The 5,648-nt window shown below is 45.3% G+C and overlaps 3 non-coding genes across 3 annotated transcripts; all 3 read right to left on the minus strand.

The window, feature by feature from the left end:
• Positions 1 to 3,438: 3,438 nt before the first annotated feature.
• Positions 3,439 to 3,510, minus strand: trnaa-ugc (transfer RNA alanine (anticodon UGC)). The gene has a single exon. It is a non-coding gene; the product is annotated as a tRNA-Ala (tRNA).
• An 851-nt stretch (positions 3,511 to 4,361) lies between these two features.
• trnaa-ugc (transfer RNA alanine (anticodon UGC)) lies at positions 4,362 to 4,433 on the minus strand. The gene has a single exon. It is a non-coding gene; the product is annotated as a tRNA-Ala (tRNA).
• A 781-nt stretch (positions 4,434 to 5,214) lies between these two features.
• On the minus strand, positions 5,215 to 5,286 carry trnaa-ugc (transfer RNA alanine (anticodon UGC)). The gene has a single exon. It is a non-coding gene; the product is annotated as a tRNA-Ala (tRNA).
• Between the last annotated feature and the right edge of the window lie 362 nt (positions 5,287 to 5,648).

A 5,648-nucleotide genomic window follows, 5' to 3' on the forward strand; every position in this document is an offset into this window, starting at 1 on the left:
GGTGACAACAGTGTCACCATACATGTTGGTCATCAAGTCAGTAGGATCCTTCACAAATAAGTGGGATTTCTCAGAAACACACAACGTAAACTTCATCACAAACGTACACATACAGCATACAGGACATGGCAGAGTTTCATTCTGTGTATGAGTGCTGCAAACAAAGCAGGTGAGCAGGAGGGAAAGAGACACTGAGGATGCTTCACTGGAGGTGCGACAGTTATCCAGTCAGTCACACGTTAAATAAACCCTCTAAATAACCTTCACCATCACTTCACAATGTCACAAAACAAACAATAAAGTCAAACACGGAAACATTTGTAATATATCTAAGCAACTGCAGTGTCTCATCACACACACACACACACACACACACACACACACACACACACACACACACACACACACACCATACCACACCACACAGCAGCTCTCTCATCCCCTGCACGGAGCAGATGAAGGCGGTCGGTCTGTTCAGCAGGCGGCACTGGAACACTCTTCCCCGGTGCTTCTCGATCCGCTGCCGGCAGAAGCTCACCGGGTCCCGGTAAAACTCCAGCGACTTGTCCCCGAGCACCGACACTCCTGCGTTTCCTGCTAGTTTAGACATTCGGGGCCGACGGTGAAGCGACGACTTTTTATTATTTCTATTTTGATTCTCCTCCGAGTTGAAAGGTGGATGCAGCCAGGACTGGTGCTACATCGCCTCCCAGGTGGGCCCCTAGGTGTTTGGGACACAAGTTTTTCTTTTCTGGATTATGGGTTGTGCTTCTCCATCCTATAAAGAGTCAATACTCCAATCAGCAGTTCACTAATTCTGATTGATTTTATTCAATTATTTGATTTGATATTGTGGGGAATTTTAATACTACTTTTAATACTACTTTTAATCACTAGATGCTGGATGAAGGTCTTGATGCCAAGAGGCTGGGACCAGCCTGTGCACCAACAAGGGAGGGCTGAGTCTAAACCATGGTCTCCCCCACCTAGTCAAAACAAATCACAATTCTATCCACAATATCTGAATGTACAAATTGATGCCTCACACAGAGCCCGGGGCTCACTCTGCTATCTGTTGGCTACAGACTAACAGCTTGCTGACTGTGGTTTTCCGAGAACAGACTGAGTCCATGGCCATGCTTATGTTTTATTCTTACAAATATTAAAACACCTTAAATGAGAGAAGTTGCCTGTTTTCTTTGGGAAAAAACCAACACTACATCTGCAGAGAGGATAATTGGGGCCGATCTGCCCTCCATCCAGGACTTGTACCTGTCCAGGGTCAGGAGGAGGGCAGGTAACATCTCTGCAGACCCCTCACACTCCGCACATAAACTCTTCAAACTCCTCCCGTCTGGTAGGCGCTACAGATCACTGTACACCCAAACCACCAGACACAGAGACAGTTTCTTCCTCCAGGCCGTCACCCTGATGAACTCGCACTAGCCTCAGAGTCTCAGGATCCACTGTGCAATAGTTCCACACCCCTGCACATTTGCAACATTTTTGCACTGCAATTCTGCACTACACCTACCTCTATTGTACATACCGTGAGTTTTCATCAAAAGCTGTTGCTTCCTTCCTTCACCGTGAGCATTACAAGTGCAGTAACTCCACTCTGCAAGGTCCTATCTTCACCACATTTCTACTGTTTGACGACTGTCCGGCTCTGAAGACATGTGCATAGTGGAGGGAGGAAGTGCATGTTTTATTCTCAGACGTCTCTCTCTCAGCAGGTTAGTTACAGCCACTTCAAATTTGGTCCAAACATTCCCAAGACGTGGATGATGCTCACTTATGAAGCTTTTGAGGTTTTGTCAAACGCTGTCACCGTGGCGACGCCGTGTTCGCCATGAAACAGGAAATTGTTGTATCTTCAGTGTACATTATCCAATCTGTTCCAAACTTGTCATGATTAATAAGAGTCCCGGCCTGAAGACATCTACATGCCAGTTAGCTACCACAGTCATTTTGCCACCTAGTGACAACAGGAAGTAAGACTTTCATCATTTGATGTGCATGACATTGCCCGACATGCAACAAAGGTGCGAGGGCCCTTCAACGCTGCTTGCGGCTTTAATTTCGGATGCATTTCCTCACATTTCAATAGGGTCCTCGCAGCGCTTGGTGCTCGGGCCCTAAATATACATAAGCAGCTTTGTCACATGGCTTGTTATTCTGCTGAAAGTAGCCATTAGAAGATATGTTGAATACAGCAATGAAGGATATGGTCAGCACACAGATAAGGACACATGGCTGAAGTTATGATATAGACTACCGCATATGAACCCACTATATGTAATACTGTTACAGGATTACAGTGTGGTGTAAAGACTCTTATGCTAGTCATACACATGTTGGAGATGCTGGGGATTGAACCCAGGACCCCAGAACCTCAGTGGTATTTCAACTGGCCAATGTGTGCCTTAGTACCTCTATGGATACTGATGATAGGATAGGGTAAGTTCTGTATGTTATGATAGAAAATTGACAGTAATTATTCACTAAATTGTCAGTGTATTAGGTTCACCAAGCTAAAGAGATCAATTGTCTAACACAACAGTCTCTTCCACAGAATCATCCTTAAGGTTCATGGGGCGCTGGAACCAATCCCAGCTGACATTGAGTGAGAGGCGAGTTTACAACCGGACAGACAAACAGAGAACACACAATCATAATGCCTCAGTTGTACCTGTAATTAGGATCGATTGAAAGTATCAGTTTACTGTTTGAAACGTACAAAGTATTTGGGAATCAGTGACTTTGATCAAAACCTGTTTGCTTCATGTTTGCTCCTTTCCCACTTGAGTTGTCTGGGCACACTCTGAGCAGAGACTTGCCTGCATCAAAGGCTTATCCAACATTCCGGAACATGACTTGTCAAAGTGATGACACATCAAAGGACCTTTTGTGAAAAGTCTCATCAGGCACCAAGGGCCCAATCTCTGGATAGCACTTATCCTTAAGGGTCGAGAGAGAGCTCCCAGTTGACATTGGGCAAGAGGTGGGGTAAAACCCTGGACTCCTCAACAGTCAATCACAGGGTCAATACATAGACACAGACAACCACTCACACTCACACTCACCAGCTGAGAACACCAGGCGGCTGGAGAAGCTGGTTAATAAGGCTGGCTCAGAGCTGGATACAAGTCTGGATTCACTGAGGATGGTGGTGGAGGGACGCACACAGTGCAAGCTGCAGGACATCATGGACAATGTCAGCCGTTGCATTCCTAAGAATGGGATAGATGGAAGACAGACAGACAGACAATACAGAATCATAATGCCTCAGTCATCATCTGTAATGAGGACTGGATAAGTGGATGTATGGCTGGATGGAGGGACGGACATATGGATTGGCAGACAGATACCATTTTGATTTAATGACACACAGCACCACTGTGGTGTAAGGGCTTTTTGTGCTAAACATTAATTTGTTGGAGATGCTGGGGATTGAACCCAGGACCTTGTACATGCAAAGCACACGCTCTACCACTGAGCTACATCCCCTCTCTTGTTTTGAGTATTTCAACTGCTCAATGAGTGTCTTCCTACCTCTATGGCTAGTCATGATAGGGTAGGGTGAGGAAGTTGTGTATGAAAGAAAATTGACAGTAGTTGTACACTAAGTTGTCAGCGTATTGCATGCACCAAGCTAAAACTGATGGTGTAACACAACAGTCTCTTCTACTCTTCATGAATGTTACACAGTTGAGTTTATATTCAAACTGCTTAGAGAGATGTTGTTATGGTGTTAACATCACTGCCTCTGGGCTTCCTCAAGCAGCCAATTTCACCAAACACCAACAGCCCGATCTCTGGAGTATTTTACATTTACATATCCTACTCATCCATCCATCTATAGCGCTTATCCTTAAGGGTCGCGGGAGAGTTCCCAGTTGATATTGGGCAAGAGGTGGGGTAAAACCCTGGACTCCTCAACAGTCAATCACAGGGTCAATACATAGACACAGACAACCACTCACGCTCACACTCACCAGCTGAGAACAGCAGGCGGCTGGAGAAGCTGGTTAATAAGGCTGGCTCAGAGCTGGATACAAGTCTGGATTCACTGGGGATGGTGGTGGAGGGACGCACACAGTGCAAGCTGCAGGACATCATGGACAATGTCAGCCGTTGCATTCCTAAGAATGGGATAGATGGAAGACAGACAGAGAAAAGAGAATCATAATGCCTCAGTCATCATCTGTAATGAGGACTGGATAGGTGGATGTATGGCTGGATGGAGGGACGGACATATGGATTGGCAGACAGATAAAGACAAATAGCTAACCATTTTGATTTAATGACACACAGCACAACTGTGGTGTAAGGGATTTTTGTGCTAAACATTAATTTGTTGGAGATGCTGGGGATTGAACCCAGGACCTTGTACATGCAAAGCACACGCTCTACCACTGAGCTACATCCCCTCTCTTGTTTTGAGTATTTCAACTGCTCAATGAGTGTCTTCCTACCTCTATGGCTAGTCATGATAGGGTAGGGTGAGGAAGTTGTGTATGAAAGAAAATTGACAGTAGTTGTACACTAAGTTGTCAGCTTATTGCATGCACCAAGCTAAAACTGATGGTGTAACACAACAGTCTCTTCCTCTCTTTATGAATGTTACACAGTTGAGTTTATATTCAAACTGCTTAGAGAGATGTTGTTATGGTGTTAACATCACTGCCTCTGGGCTTCCTCAAGCAGCCAGTTTCACCAAACACCAACAGCCCAATCTCTGGAGTATTTTACATTTACATATCCTACTCATCATCCATCTATAGCGCTTATCCTTAAGGGTCGCAGGAGAGCTCCCAGAGGTGGGGTAAAACCCTGGACTCCTCAACAGTCAATCACAGGGCCAATACATAGAGACAGACAACCACTCACGCTCACACTCACCAGCTGAGAACACTAGGCGGCTGGAGAAGCTGGTTAATAAGGCTCGATTCACTGGGGATGGTGGTGGAAGGACGCACACAGTGCAAGCTGCAGGACATCAGTGAAAATGTCAGCCGTTGCATTCCCAAAAGTGGGATAGATGAACGGAGAACACAAAATCCTAACGCCTCAGTCATCATCTGTAATGAGGATTGGACAGGTGGATGTATGGCTGGATGGAGGGACGGACATATGGATTGGCAGACAAATGGCTAACCACTTTGATTTAATGACACACGGCACCACTGTGGTGTAGGGGCTTTAACTTGTTGGAGATGCTGGGGATTGAACCCAGGACCTTGTACATGCAAAGCACATGCTCTACCACTGAGCTACATCCCCTCACTTGCTATGACCTTTTATGAGTATTTCAACTGCTCAATGAGTGTCTCACTACCTCTGTGGCTACTCATGATAGGGTAGGGTGAGGACGTTGTCTGTGAAAGATGTTGACAGTAGTTGTACACTAAGTTGTCAGCTTATTACATATGTTACACTTTTAAGAATGACGCTGTGGTCGATCCTTTGTGTAGCACATTCATTTTTATTCCTGTAGAAATGGTAACAAAAACATATCAGTCTTAACGTCTGTGTTGCTCCGTGTTACTCGTACCGTTGACATCTCGCTCTATTTGAGACTGGCATATCTCAGAACACACATTACAAGTTGATCAAGTCAAAAACATTCAAATTACAATCATGCC

The sequence above is a fragment of the Pempheris klunzingeri genome, chromosome 10 (assembly GCF_042242105.1).
Source record: "Pempheris klunzingeri isolate RE-2024b chromosome 10, fPemKlu1.hap1, whole genome shotgun sequence".
Lineage (NCBI taxonomy): Eukaryota > Metazoa > Chordata > Actinopteri > Acropomatiformes > Pempheridae > Pempheris > Pempheris klunzingeri.